The sequence below is a fragment of the Muscardinus avellanarius genome (genome assembly GCF_963383645.1).
Source record: "Muscardinus avellanarius genome assembly, chromosome: 12".
Classification (NCBI taxonomy): Eukaryota; Metazoa; Chordata; class Mammalia; order Rodentia; family Gliridae; genus Muscardinus; species Muscardinus avellanarius.
The window spans coordinates 68426496-68442682 of NC_137798.1; the positions used below are offsets into that span (position 1 = coordinate 68426496).

General features: G+C 41.2%; 1 protein-coding gene across 2 annotated transcripts in view; it reads right to left on the bottom strand.

The window, feature by feature from the left end:
* The window catches only part of PPP2R5E (protein phosphatase 2 regulatory subunit B'epsilon), a gene marked incomplete at both ends in the record, with an annotated part of 153562 nt that overhangs the window by 74860 nt on the left and 62515 nt on the right, over positions 1-16187 (bottom strand). The window lies entirely within an intron of this gene.

Below are 16187 nucleotides of genomic sequence, written 5' to 3' on the forward strand. Positions count from 1 at the left end.
TTTGATCTCCATGAAGTTTGTCAAAAAAAAAACTTAAAAATTTAAATCAACAAAATTTTTAAAAAGACAACTCTTTCAAAAAGAGGGTACCAGTAGTAACAAAATAAGAAGCAAATTCTACTTCAGTCTATTCATTCTCTCTCTCCCCCATCTCCCATCTTCTTCACATATAGTAGAAGAAAACCACTAAGATCTTTATTAGTGTTCTCAGAATAGACATCTGTTCTTTTTCAAACAAAAAGCAGATCAGACATTGGCTTGGTAATAAAAGAAAATGTACAAATTTTAGGTTGGTTGAAATTCTCCAGCTACAGCTGGATATGAAATCCACAACTAAGGTATAGACAGCCCACTCCACCCCTATCTTCTTTCCACTATTTTATTGCCCTAAACTGGAGCTTCCCTAGAGAGGCAATGAAAATCATGACCAGGACAGCCTCTGCCACCATCATCCAAGGCGATTAACTAATTAATTCCCAGTATGTCCTTAGAAGTAAGCAAGTGGCATTATTATTTTCTCTTTCTTCAAAAAGAAAGCCAGAAACAATCAATGGGAACCCACAATGAATGAGTTATGGTGCTGGGCACAGCGCAGGTCTCTAGCCACGCTCCCACATTCCCTTGTACTACTCAAGAACTTGAACAGTGTTTGGCAGTCACCAGCATCCATCCTCAGTTGCCAGGTTTCCAGTAAATGCTACACACTGGCCTCATGGTGTGGTCCTCTTGCTCCCTGAAGGGGAGTACAATAGCATTAGCACCCACCTTTCATCCAGGAGACCCAGCAGAGGGGAATGGGGGCTGGCCTCAGACAGGCAGGAGTCACATGACCTTCCCCTAGCCCCCCTCCCCTCCTCACATCCCACAACCCAAGTGCCACCCTAGCTATCCAGGACTTCACGGAGGATTCCCTCCAAACACTGTCAGGGTAATCCAGGTTGAACAGATATATGTCTTATTCTATGCTCCTATATTTAGTCAGTTTTAAGCCATAAGAACCAAATGTAGTCATATCAGGCACAGCGTCACATGCGCACGCTCACGTTCTCTCCCTCCCTCCCTCCCTCTCTTTTTCCTTCCCTCCCTCCCTCTGGTGGTGGTGCTGGGAAGTGAACCCAGGCACCAAGCTACTTCAGCCCTATTTAATTTTTATTTTGAAACAGGGTCCTTCAAGGTTGCTATGTTGCTAAGGCTGTCCTAGAACCTGTGATCCTCCTGTCTCAGCCTTCCAAGTACTGGGATTACTAGCATGTGCCACTTTGCTTGGCTGAGTTTTCTGCTTAAGTGCTACCACTTCAGGTGTTTAAGACAAACAAGCAAGCAAGCAAAAACTAAATACAGCCGCCTGTGAGCATGACCGCAGTGTCTTAACCAATGTCTAATTACACATGCAGGACCACTATGGTCCAGACCCTATACCTCAAAGCTGAATAGGAGTCTCAATGCTGTAATGGAAATAAGAAAAGGCTTATTAACCTAACATTATTCGTTAAAGGTTAAAATTTTCAGGGAATTTTTTTTGAGGGGGCAGTACTGGGGATGGAACCCAGGGGCATTCTACCTCTGAGCAACACCCCCAGCCCTACTTTTTATTCTTGATTTTGAAACAGGGTCTCACTGAGTTGCAAAGAACCTAAGTAGCTGAGGCTAGCTTCAAACCTGCGCGATCCTTCTGTCTCAGCCTCCCAAATGCTGGCATTACAAGTGTGTATGCCACCATGCCCGGCCTTGAGAGAAATTTTTAATTAGCCTAATTTTTTATACCAAACTTTAATAAACCTAAAAACCAGACTATCCACATGGAGAACCCCTTAACTCAGCACATATGAATTATGAAAGCATCTATAAGTGATAACTTTTCCAAACGAAACCATCATTTAAGCAGTATCAACAATTTGTTTATGCTTGTGGTCACTACAACAAGCAGCAAGAGATTCATACATTTAGCAATCCAAAAAATTCAATTAACACTTAGACTCTTGTTAATGTTAAACAGTTGAAATTTATCTTTTATTTATAAAAACTGGTATATCACAGACAAATATGAAGCAGGCTATCTACTTTAGAGATGAAATAATAGTAATAATAGCTTACTGTGTGTGTGTGGGGGGGGGGGGTACTGGGGTTCCTGGAAGCCCTTCTACCTCCGGGCTACACTCCCAGACCTATTTTTATACTTTTATTTGGAAACAGGGTCTCGTAAGCCAGTGCGCGCGGCTGGCTTCGAACCTGCATGATCCTCCTGTCTCTGCCTCCCAAGCGCGGGGATTACAAGCGTGCGCCACCACGCCCAGCAATAGCTTACTTTATTGAACATACTGGGCATACTTATTGGGTACTATTCTAAGCACTTACACATATTACAGCTTATTTAATCCCTGTAAGAACTGTACAAAACAGGTAGTATTTCCAATTTTGTAGATGAGTGCAGAGAGATTTGCTAATTTGTCCAGAACGTACAGTTAATAAGCAGCAAAGATAGAATTCAAACCTGGGCACTCTGGTTCCAGGGCCTGGACTCATCACTACCCTGCACAATTCCAACACAATGCAAGGCCATAGTAATACTGTACTAGAAAACAGGATATATGCAAAGACAGAAGAGGAGAAGCAAGCAAAAGGAAATCAACAAATTAACCCCAACACCCCCATCCATAATGTTCCATGCTGAACCCTTTCTGAGTCTCCTGCAGCTCATTCCCCAAAGATGAGCACATAGAGCAAAATCTGTGCTTCATCCTTTATCTTCTAAGCAACCTCCCCTTCATTAAGTTGAAGAGCTAGAGAGTCAGGACCAACCAAAAGCACAGAAGGGGATTCCCTTAAAGAGGCAATTCCTTTATAGTAATAATTTCTTAAAAGAATTTTAGTCATACTGAAGGATCACATTCCAAGAACCAGGTATAGTGGTGCTAGCCAGTAGTCCCAGCTACAGGGGAAACTGAGGCAAGTAGCTGTGGCCAGAGGATTGCATGAGCCCAGGAGTTTGAGGCCAGCCTAAACAACAGAGAAAGACTCCATCTCTTAAAAAGCAAAAAAAGATCCAAGCATGGTGACGCACTTGTAATCCCAGCATTTGGATGGCTGAGAAAGGAGGATCACAGTTTGAAGGCAGCCTCAACTAATACTTAGTGAGGTCCTTTGCAACTCAGTGAGATATTGTCTCAAAATAAAGAATAAAAAATAGGGCTGGGGGTAAAATGTCCCTGGGTACCATCCCTAGTACCAAAAAAAGGGGGCGGTGGAGAGCTGTTCCAAGCAAGGGCCAGTAAAGGTTAGCTCTCAGATTGCACCCCATAGCTATGTCACTCCCAATTTCCATGCCCTTATCTCCCTAGTCCCAGTGGGTTGTGAAGAGAAGACAAGCCAAGAATCAGGGAAGGAGCACTCTCTATCCAAAAGATTCCAAGGAAAAAAGTTTAGTTTAGTATAGAACCGGTCCCAAAAGCAGATAAAAAATTATTTTTAACCAGGAGGCTAAAAAGCTTGGAGGTAGAATGCCCACCCCTAGGTTCCATCCCCAGTACTGGGGGGGAAAAAAAAAAAAAAACTATTTTTAAAGAAACATTTACAAAAAGGATCAGGTACTGGTCATAAACAAAAATCTCAAAATAACAAAAGGAAGATATCACAGTTAAGTACATTTTGATCACAAGGCATTAACACTAGCTACCCCCATTCCAAATCCATGTCACCTGAAATCTAAATGCTTCTGAAGTAACTTAAAGACATTTAGAAGTAAATGCAAGTTAGAAAAACAGAAGGCCATTCTTTTTTTAGGGTGAGTGGTACAGGGGTTGGAACTCAGGGGTGTTCTATTTCCAAGCTACACCCTATCCCTTTTTTATATTTTGTTTTGAAACAGGGTCCCTCAAGGTTGCTGAGAGTCTTGCTATATTGCTGAGGTTGTTCTCAAACCTCCGATCCTCCTGTCTCACACTCCCAAGTACTAGAATTGCATGTATGCACCACCACACATGGATTAAAGGTCATTTTAGAATCCTAAAACAGACCAGGCTTCAGGATTTAGTAACTTCTTCTATTTATCTATCTTCTGATAAAAAAAAAAAAAACCTCTGGCCTACAAAGGCTGTCCTGCCCCAGGGAGAGAAATCCCACAGAATCAAAACCATAAATAATAACGTATCGATAAGTGATTATATAATACCATGAAGGTCATTAGCCCAATGACTCTTACAACCAATGCTGGTATGTGCTTAAAGGGGAGAATAACTGATCTAGTCATTACTGCCTGGTAAGACCATATCAGGTCAAATTAAAGTTAAAAATTTCCAGAATATGTTTCTGACTCAAGAAAAGAATGCATGATAAGCTACTTGTACTTCTCACTATATTGTCCTATTCTTTCCTTTTTTTTTTTTTTTTTTTTTTTTTTTTTTTTGGTGGGTCTAGGAATGGAACCCAGGGACATTCTACCTCCGAGCTATACCCCCTGCCCTATTTTTTTATTCTTTATTTTGAAACAGGGTCTAAGTTGCAGAGGGCCTCACTAAGTAGCTGAGGCTGTCCTCAAACTGCGATCCTCCAGTCTCAGCCTTCCAAATGCTGGGATTACAAGTGTGTGCCACCATGCCAGGCTTATTTTATTTTTTAAAAAGTGGCATGCCGGGTGTGGTAGTGCACACTTATAATCCCAGTACTTGGGATGCTGAGACAGGAAGATCACAGTTTCGCAGCCAGCCTAAGCAACTTGTGAGGCCTTCTGCAACTTAATGAGACTCCGTTTCAAAATAAAGAATAAAATAGGCTGGGGCTACAGCTTAGAGGTAGAATGCCCCTGAGTTCCATGACAGTACTACAAAAGAAGAAGAAGAAGAAGAAGAAGAAGAAGAAGAAGGAGAAGGAGAAGGAGAAGGAGAAGGAGAAGGAGAAGGAGAAGGAGAAGGAGAAGGAGAAGGAGAAGGAGAAGGAGAAGGAGAAGGAGAAGGAGAAGGAGAAGGAGAAGGAGAAGGAGGAGAAGGAGAAGGAGAAGGAGAAGGAGAAGGAGAAGGAGAAGGAGGAGAAGAAGGAGAAGAAGGAGAAGAAGGAGAAGAAGGAGAAGAAGGAGAAGAAGGAGAAGAAGGAGAAGAAGGAGAAGAAGGAGAAGAAGGAGAAGAAGGAGAAGAAGAAGAAGAAGAAGAAGAAGAAGAAGAAGAAGAAGAAGAAGAAGAAGAAGAAGAAGAAGAAGAAGAAGAAGAAGAAGAAGAAAAATGTGGCCAGGTGTGATGGCGCATGCTTATAATCCCAGTACGAGGGAGGCTGAGACAGGAAGATCGGGGTTAGCAGCCAGCCAGCCTTAGCTACTTAGGCCCTCCACAACTTAGTGAGACCCCTGTTTGAAAATAAAGAATAAAAAATTGGGCTGGGGTTGTAAATTGGAGGTAGAATGCCCTTGGATTTAATTCTCAGTACCGCAAAAAAAAAAAAAAAAAAGTAAAATAAAGAAGAAAAAATAGGGCTGGAGACTGGCCGGGCGTGGTGGCGCACACTTGTAATCCCAGCATTCGGGAGGCTGAGACAGGAGGATCACGGTTCCCGGAGAGCCTTAGCTACTTATTGAGGCCCTCTGCAACTCAGTGAGACTCGGTTTCAAAATAAAGAATAAAAAATAGGGCAGGGGTTGTCGCTCGGAGGTGGAATGCCCCCCCTGGGCTCCATCCCCAGACTTGGGGAAAAAAAAGGAGGGGCGGGGGCTGGAGATGTAGTTTGGAGATAGAATGCCCCTGTGTTCAATCAGAAAGAAATTACCTAAAATATTACTCAGCCCTTTTACTTCCTTTCTCCAATCTCACCAAAAAAATGAAGAAACAGAGCACAGAATGGGCATGGTAACTGTGGTCACTGACCCCCTTTATCCCAACACTTAGAGCTCTGCCTTGAAATCTCTGTCCATATATGCCATCACAATCATCAGCAGAATCCATGAGACTTTTATTTGCATAAAGAATATGAGTCTATAGAGAAAACCAGTAATAATTTCTCATAATTCTAAGGAAATACTTTGTATAAAAATATTAAGCAAATTTAACCTTGAAAGACTAAAGCAAGAATACACCAGCACATACCGGTTGTCCCTGGGATCTGTCCAATTCATTGCCCCAAAAGTTACCCCCTAAACACAAATATAGGCAGCAATTTTTTCCATGTATTTTGTATTTAAGAAAATCTTTTAAAAATCTTATTAGGAAATAACTATAAATCTTTGTGATTAATCAAAAAACAAAATTAGGCCTCACGTCCTACAAAATTGGATCCAAATATGACATTCTAATCACATAAGATACTTCAAAATATATACACAGCAAATAAAAAACTAACCTCAAACCAACTCATTAACAAAAATGTGTTAAAACTCCTGACCACTCCAATTAGTAGGTTCAAAATGTTTGCTGCTGATGATGGTTGTGTTGATGTGGTTTTTCCACTGCCAGGTATTGGTATTTTATAAAAGTGCCTCAGGTAATTTCACTATGTGGTTTAGGAAGGTGAAAAAAACTTTTTAGACCAAGAACTTTAAAATCCTTCTTTCATTCCCTCTACCTTTGAAATTCCTTTTCTTTGTTTAAAGCTAGCAGTGAAGTTTTTAGTTTTTAAGCTAAGGTTGCTCACTGGAAACATTTGTAACAGTGACAGCATTCCTTTATGGCACTGGCTATTAAGTGGATATAAAGCTGGCTGCTTTTAGAACTCTTGCCAATCTATTAGGAAGCTTGCGAAACACTCTACTGATTATTAGCACATACTTTTTTTTTTTTTTTAAACAGGTCCAAAGCATGTCTCCAAGAATGGCTAGCACAAGTACAACAGTATTGAAAGCATGAGACCGGCCTGGCATGGTAGTTCAGCCCTGTAATCCCCACTACTCAGGAGGCTGAGGCAGAAGGATCCCAAATTCCAGGTCACCCAGTGCAACTTAGCAAGACTCCATTTCAAATTGAAAAGGGGGGAGGGAGATAGAAATGTTAGCTCAGTAGTACAGCACTTGCCTAGAATATGGGAGGCCCTGGGTTCAATCCACTGTATAAATAAATAAGTAAATAAATAAACAAACAAATAAATGCATGAAAGCAAGCTGTGGGTATTAACCAGCAAATAACTGAAAGGCAAAAAAGGCCAGTACTAAAATGTCAAGGTAAGAACAGCTATGTCAATGATAATGAACACTTACTATTACAAAGCACTGTAGTAATCTTCTAATACACATTATCCCCTTTAATCCTCAGACTATCTTATGAGTGGCCACTATTAGTTTTTCAGATGAAGAAATTGATGCCCAACAGCTAAGCCACTTGCCCAACATCACCGCTAGTAAGAACATCAGCCAGTATGTGAACCCAGGCAGTCTTATCCCAGGACCCACACCAGTAATGACGATGATGATGATGATGATGATGATGATGGTGGTGCTGGTGATGGTGATAATGGTTTTGATAAGTAACAGTAACTAGCAACCATTGTCACAACCACTGGAACTATAAATATGCTTCCACTGTCATGATTAATTATTGAAGAAAAATTGCTATCTATAAGAAAAGGAAAATGTAACTGACATTTCTTAAAATAGGTTTTAAAATAAAATCAGCCTTAAACAGCACACAATTTTAGGTAAGTGAATATAACTTTTAAATCATAATAATTATATGTTAGTTATTCTTCCTAGCTTAGATAATCAACACATATTCACTATTATTCTTTCATGGAGTTCTCCAGAAACTAACAAATACATATGGCTCTGATTTATACGCAAAACCCAAAGGCTACCCTGATGACTGCAGACTAGTGTGGCCTCCCAACAAGTCACATGATTCAGGGCTTTCGTGTTACTCCAACACTATGCTCCAATCAGAATGAACAGAGGAAACACCACACACACACACACACACACACACACACACACACACACACACACACTTCTGATACATATTTTTGTTTCCAACACTTTGTTAGCTTTCCCTCTTGCTTTTACCTTCTAATGCCAAAGTAGTGAGTGAAACTTGTCAACACAAGAAATAAATATTTTTAAATTGATCAGCTCCTAATTATAAGGGTAAACTACTTTCCTTTTAACAAACTCAACACAGGATAAAAGCCACCAAAGCCTCTGACTCACCAAGTCAATGTCTCTATTATTAATTCATTTCTTAAGGGCATATTTCCAGTGGTGGAGACACCAGTACCATAGGGACCAAGCCTTTGGAATCTGAGGAGTTCCTGGAGCTTACTGGGCTATGCCCAAATAGGACTATAAGAAGTATATAGTAAGCCGGGTGTGGTGGCGCACGCTGGTAATCCCAGCATTTGGGAGGCTGAGACTGGAGGATTGCGGTTCGTGGACAGCCTCAGCTACTTAGTGAGGCCCTCTGCAACTCAGTGAGACCCGGTTTCAAAATAAAGAATAAAAAATAGGGCAGGGGCTGTAGCTCAGAGATTGAATGCCCCTGGGTTCCATCCCCAGACCCACAAAAAAAAAAAAAAAAAAATAGGGCTGGGGGTGTTGCTCAGAGGTAAAATGCCCCTGGGTTCTATCCCCGGTACAGCAAAAAAAAAAAAAAAGGTATATAGTATTCTACAGTTTTCATGTCAATGGCTCCCTCCTTTGACAATTTTTACATACCTGTAAAATTTTAAAAAGGGGGGGAAGTTGTCAATTTTTTACAGATAATAGTATTTTAAAAAATAACTAAAGCCAGGCATGGTGGCACACGCTTGTAATCCCTGCACTTGGGAGGCTGAGACAGGAGGATCGCACAGGTTCGAAGCCAGCCTTGGCTACTTAGTGAGACCCTGTTTCCAAATAAAATATAAAATAGGTCTGGGAGTATAGACCAGAGGTGGAAAGCCTCTGGGTTCCACCCCTAGTACTACCAAAAATAAAATAAAATAACTAGCCATGATTTTCACTACAGTTTCATTTAAAACATAAGGACCTTCCCTAGCCAGGTGTGGTGGCATTAACCTCTAATCCCAGTACTGAGGAGGCTGAGACAGAAGGATCACAGGTTCGAGGGCAGCTTCAACAAGTAGTGAGACTCATAGCAACCTAGAAAGACCTTGTTTCAAAACAAAAAATAAAATGAGCTGGTGGTTTAGCTTAGAGGTAGAAGACCCCTGGGTTCAATCCCCGGTACCAAGGGGGGGGGGGGCCTTTCTTAAAAAGACCTTCCTTAAAGAGAAGAGTGGCAAACATATACACATGGTTTTTGTATTGTCTGCCTGGACCTTTCCTTCGTTTCCTGATTTTTTCACTTTGTCCAGAAATAATTACTTCTCCATGAGACTGCTGTTGGGGATCCCTGAGGCACATTACTCCTGTGAGACTTTTTTTTCAAGAAACATGGACAACAGATTCTACCTGTAATGACAGTACTAGTTCCAGATGCTTTATTTAAAGCTAAGAAGATAATCATACTTCCTGCAATGTAGGAATGGCAGCATTTAGACCTGAAAAACTCTGCAACACAAAATTACAGGGAAACTTTGTACAGACCCCACTCAAACACTTGCCACATTATACTGTGATTCTTTTTAAACCAGCATCTCTAAGTGGGGCATGGTGGTGCATGTGGTACAAGCCTGTAAGCCTAGTACCTGGGAGGCTGAGATCACAGGTTCCCAGACAGCCTCAGCAAGTAGTGAAACTCCACAACCCAGGGAGACCCTATTTCCAAATAAGAAATAAAATCAGGCTACGGGTACAACTCAAAGGTAGAATGCCTCTGTGTTTAATCCCCATACCAAAAAATAAATAAGCAAACCAGCATCTCACAAGTCTTAACTTTTTTTTTTTGGGGGGGGGGGTAGTACTGGGAATGGAACCCCAGGGGCTTTCTACTCCTGGGCTATACTCCCAGACCTATTTTATATTTTATTTGGAAACAGAATCTCACTAAGTTGCTGAGAGCCTCACTAAGTAGCTGAGGTTGGCTTCACACCTGTGCAATTCTCCTGTCTCAGCCTCCCCAAGCGCTGGTATTACAAGTGTGCGCCACCACCCCTGAGCTAAGTCTTAACTTTTAATACCCAGTCCCTAGCACGAGCTTCTAGAATATAGTAGATACCTAATGTTAGTTGAGTAGGTAAATTATACATATTCTATCTTATTTCCCCATGCATTCAATTTTTTGTTTGTTTGTAGTACTGGGAGTTGAACCCAGGGGCATCTTACCTCAGAGCTATATACCAGCAGCCCTTTTTTTTTTTTTTTAACTTTTTATATTTTGTGTGGTACTGGGGATTGCACCCAGAGACATTCTACCTCTGGGCCACACCCCCAGCCCTATTTTTTATTCTTTATTTCCAAACAGGCTCTCATTAAGTAGTAGAGGGCCTCACTAGGTAAGTAGCTGAGGCTGGCTTCAAACCTGCAATCCTCCTGTTTGTTTCCCAAGTACTGGGATTACAGTGCCCTGCTCAGCCTCAGTTTAAAATAAGAACTTCATTCCTCCAGAAATAAAATTATACTGAAGAATAGAAGAAAAGGCTTGGCATATTAATATAAATTGTCTCTTAATAACTTAATACAAAGTCCTGAAATGTAAATTTAAAAAGTAGGATGATTGTGTATGTGTGTGTTACTGGGGATGGAACACAGGGGCATTCTACCTCCGAGCTACACCCCTAGCCCTATGTTTTATTCTTTATTTTGAAACAGGGTCTCACTGAGTTGCAAAGGGCCTAAGTAGTAGCTGAGGCTGTCCACGAACCACGATCCTCCTGTCTCAGCCTCCCAAATGCTGAGGTTACAAACGTGCGCCACCACCCCCAGCTCTAGGATGATTTTTAATGATACAAAATTTATGATTGTAAAAGAAGGTAAGACCAATTTATGGTTCCTTGGTTCCTTAACTATCTCCTCCAACCCACTAATATCCAGTAAGATAATAACATATTTTCTAATGCTCTGTTTTTAAAAATCTAGCTAACTTTCAAGAATAAGCAGAATGGTTTATATTCAAGAATATAAGAAAAAAAAACAACAGAGAAAAAATTCAAAACAAAGACAAGTATATATCAGTGAAGAGGCATAGTTTGGAAACACCTCCATTGCAAGTCCATCATTAGTAAGTGAAAAATGAGAAGGTCTGGTGCAGAGTATGGGCTTTGCACTAATTCACTGAGCTCACCGCACATCCCTGAGAGCCAGGCACACAAGGGACACAAGGGGACGAAATCCTGAGCTCTATGCTCTAGCAGGAAGAGACAAATAATAGCAACTAAAAAGAATAAATGAATATATGGCATATACTATGGGGGAACAGTGTGCAAGGCAAAGCAGCCTCCATATGCCCAGGATGGAGGGTAGGACTTTAAACAGTGTTCACAGGAAGATGGCAAGTGAACAAAGGAGGGGAGGCGAGGCAGGTGGTCAGCAAAAGCTACAGGGGAAGTGTGAGAGCAGGGGGGTGGCAGACACAAGGGGCTCTGGCAGGAAGGGGCGTGCTTCTGAATCTGAGGATCAGCCACGAAAGTGAGGGGTGAGGACTGAAGAGTAAGGGGTGATGGCTGCAGGGGATCACCTTGGGCCTTGTGGGGTGTGCTCTTAGGACTCTGCCCTGGCCTCTGGCCCTGAATGAGAAGCGCACCTTTAATATTTACAAAGTGACACTGGACACACCACTTGCTTCTCTCAGCATTAGTTCCCTTATCTATATAATTAGTAAAATATATTTTACATGGTTGAGTCAGGATTAAATGAAAAGCTGTCAGGCCTGATGGCACACACCTATAAATCCCAGTACTTGGGAGGCTTGAGGCAGGAGGATCATAGGTTTGAGGCCAGCCTTAGCAACTTAGCAAGGCTCTCAGCAACTTACCAAGACCTTGTTTCAAAATAAAAAAAATCAAAAAGAACAGGGTACAGCTCAGAGGCAGAGTGTCCCTGGGTTCAATTTCCAGCACCAAAAATAAAGACAGACAGAAAGAAAGAAAGGCAGGCAGGCCATTTATCAGGTGGAAGTGTCTGTCTGTCTGTCTGTCTGTCTGTCTGTCTGTCTCTCTCTCTCTCTCTCTCTCTCTCTCTCTCTCCCTCCCTCCCCCCCCTCTCTCTCACCATTCCTTTAAAGAACATTTACCAAGCATCTTCAATTCAAGAGAGAATCAATTCCCTCTTTTCAGGATTGAAGCCAGCCAAAGCAACTTAGCAAAACCCTCAGCAACTTAATAAGACCCTGTTTCAAAATTAAAAGAAAACAGGGCTAGGAGTATACCTTAGAGGTCAGGTGCCCTGGAGTTCAATCCCCAGGATCAAAACAAAACAGGAGTTAAAAAAGCAAATATCCTGGAGTGCTCAAGAGTACACTGACGCCCCAATTTTTAGCTGGATTCAGAAGTTTAAGCAGCAACAACAGAATATCTTCAAAAGACTATTTTTACTTATACTGCAGTTAAAAGGTAAAGAAATAAGTGTATAGAATTAAAGTTTTCAGCAAGCCCTTAACATTCAGTTGACCCCACGCGTGTGCGCTCGCGCGCGCTCTCTCTCTCTAATAAAAGAACACGTTATTTTCAATCATTTCAGTTATTTAAGGACCCCCTCCCAAAAGATTAGTTCTACAAGGGATAACAATGGCCTACATACTTCCCATTTGTTTTAAGGATTAACATCAATGCAAATCATTTAAGAATAAGATGAACCTTCAGCCATTTTAACAGTATGATAGGTTAGAAACAAATAGATCACATTAACATCAATTAAGCCCACTGTTAATTTACAACTTCATAGCTGATACCACTCAAGGACACTATTAAACTTTTTTTTAAGATTTAAAACACAGGAAGCCGGGCGTAGTGGCGCTCGCTTGTAATCCCCGTGCTTGGGAGGCTGAGACAGGAGGATCACACAGGTTCGAAGCCAGCCGCAGCTGGTTTAAGAGACCCTGTTTCCAAATAAATATAAAATAGGTGTCTGGGAGTATAGCCCGGAGGTAGAAGGCCCCTGGGTTCCATCCCCAATACCACCAAAAAAAAAAAAAAAAAAAAAAAATCACACAGGAAGGCAAAGCAGGGTGTGGTGGCGCACGCTTGTAGTCCCAGTGCATGGGAGGCTGAGACAGGAGGATCACACAGGTTCAAGCCAGTCTCAGCTACTTAGTGAGGCTCTCAACAACTTAGTGAGACCCTGTTTCCAAAGAAAGTATAAAACAGGACTGGAATTGTAGCCCAGAGATAGAAAGCCCCTGGGTTCCACCTCCAGTACCACAAAAAATTAAATATATAAATAAATACACCAAAAAATGAATAAATCCAATCTTACAATGCCAGCTTAGAGATGCTATTTCTGAACCTCAGATGGAGTTTTAAATATGAGACCTTAAGCTCCTGAGAGTAGCTCAGGACTGAGTACAGTGGAATGGCCATTAATCCCAAAAGTAATAAAGAATGTATATTTGTAATTAAAGTCATAATCTGGGCAATAAAATCCAAAGACAGCATGTAGTACAGACCCCTAATTATGAAGCTATTCCATGTTTCATACAAAGAATATTAATTAATATCAAATAAAATCAAATGTAAGCCCAGATGTGAGTTGAGAAATCCAAAATTCAACTTGAAACATAATATTAAAAGGGATGAAATCCCTTTTTTAAAAAAAATCCCTTTTAAAAAGCCCTATTTTCTAGTATATAAAAATAGTATTGCCCAGCTGGGCGTGGTGGCACACACTTGTAATACCAGTATTTGGGAGGCTGAGGCAGGAGGATTGTGGTTTGAGGATAGCCTCAGCTACTACTTAGTGAGGCCCTTCACAACTCACTGAGACCCTGTTTCAAAAGAATAAAAAATAGGGCTGGGGGTGTCACTCAGAGGTAGAATGCTCCTGGGTTCCATCTCCAGTACCCCAAAATAATAGTAATATTGCCCAAGCATAGAACAAGAGAAAAATGTATACCCATGTATTTACCATATGTAAACAGGTTATATGTAAATATATGATTTAAAAATCAAAACTCAAAGAATAGTAATACAAAGATTTTTTTTTGGGGGGGGTGGCGCTGGGGATGGAACCAAGGGGCTTTCTACCTCTGGGCTATACTCCCAGACCTATTTTATATTTTATTTGGAAACAGGGTCTCACTAAGTAGCTGAGGCTGGCTGTGAACCAGCATGATCTTCCTGTCTCAGCCTCCCAAGCATGCGTCACCAGGCCCACAACTACAAAGATTTTTTAAAAGACAGAGAATGTGATCAAAAAAGCTTAATGCTTCCAGAACAAAAAGCACTTTAAACAGTGAAGAGTAAAATTCAATACTAGCCTAAGCTAGAATAGTTGCAGAAGTAAGTCCTTTCTGAGCCGCTGACTTCCTGGCCACACAACATGTATCTTGGAGGGTGAGAAGAGGCCTAAAATCTACAAACACGCATGCTAATAGCGCATTTCCAAGAGTCTTTCCCCAGTCTAGATGCAACTCAGCACTCTGCGCCCAATGTTGGACCCTAGGGCCTAGCTCAACTTGCTACTGAATAGTACATGAAAATAGCTTCCTTTTCAGAAAATATATTGCTGTTATGACTACATTCTCCACCTAAAAAGCCAGATCAAATGAGAAAAATGATTTAGTCTTATTAAATACAGTAAATTTAAAACTAAACTAAGAAACTAAGTCCATGATCTCAAAAGTCTGTCGTCATTCTGGCAGAACATCAGAATTTTTTTGTTTTGTTTTGTTTTGTTTTTGTTTTTGGTGGTACTGGGGGTGGAACCCAGAGGCTTCCTACCTCCGGGCTATACTCCCAAACATATTTTATACTTTATTTGGAAACAGGGTCTCACTAATTTGCTGAGAGCCTCACTAAGTAGCTGAGGCTGGCTTCAAACCTGTGCGATCCTCCTGTCTCAGCCTCCCAAGCGCGGGGAATACAAGCGTGCGCCACCACGCCCGGCTGAGAGAAATGTTTAAGATATCAAATGAATGTGACTACTTTTAAATAACTGAATCCTTGGGGAAAATGTACACTCATTCAGCACTTCTCCAGATGGTCAAAGTGATACTTTAGGCAGCACACACTTAAGACTTTGAGATCAGAGAGCCTCGGCTTCTAGCTGAGCTCTACCATGTACCTGCTGGGTAATTAGGGGGGATATAACACAACGATTAAGCCAGGAGAGGACAGCCTTGCTTAGTCATGTCTCTGCCTCATATGTAAATAAGAGCATAATAACAGTACCTACCTTATACAGTTGACTTACAAATTAAGTGAGTGAATAAAAACACACAAAAGTGTGTCTAGAACACATTAGGTACTCAATAAAATTTAGCAACTAAATCATTGTTGTTAAAAAGTATCACTGAAGTTGGGTTAGGTGGCACATGACTATAATCCCAGTCACTAGGAGGCTAATACAGGAGGGTCATAGGTTCAAGAACAGCCTTGAAATTTGAACAGGCCCTTTTTCAAAACTATAAAGGCTGGGGGTGTAACTTGGAAATAGAATGCCCCTGAGTTCAATCTCTACTACCTTTAAAAAAAAAGCACCACTGGGCCTTAGTATGACTTACAAAATGAGTCTAAGAATAGCAGCTCTGTCACAGAGATGGCTCAAGGATTTTATGAAACAATACATAAATGCTTCATGCAATTACTAAAATATGAAGAGTTCAATTAACGTCAGCTGTAAATAATTATGAAAGCATCTTACGAGCAAGTGAATGATAAATAAGTGAACATATAAACCGTGTGGTGGCACACACATGGAATCTCAGGACTTGCGACCAAGATCACAAGTTCTAAAACAGAGATAGGGTGTGGCTTACAGGTAGAATGCCCCTGGATTCAATCCCCAGTACCACACACATACAAAAAGAAAAAAATGCTAATACGTACAGGGTCTCCAGTCCTTCTGTGTATGTAGTCGTGTAAGGCATATTTAAAGAAAATAATATTGTGCTTACCCTACTAATATCCAGTGAGATTACTTGAAAATGAAACTGTACTTTGATTAGAGGAAAGGTGAAGGTGCTGACTTATTATGTGAAGTGATGCAGCTGTCAGGACATGTAACAGCACTGTGTCCAAGTCCCAGAGGGCGAAGAATGCTAGCATTTGGATGAATGAACAGCACAAACACAGAGCATCTGGGATGAGAAGCAAGAATTTATGAAGAGTTCAACAATCTGAATGAGCCAAGACTAGGCCACACCCAGTCCTCAGATGCCCCCAAAACTGCCTTCCTATACAACCAGGTTTAC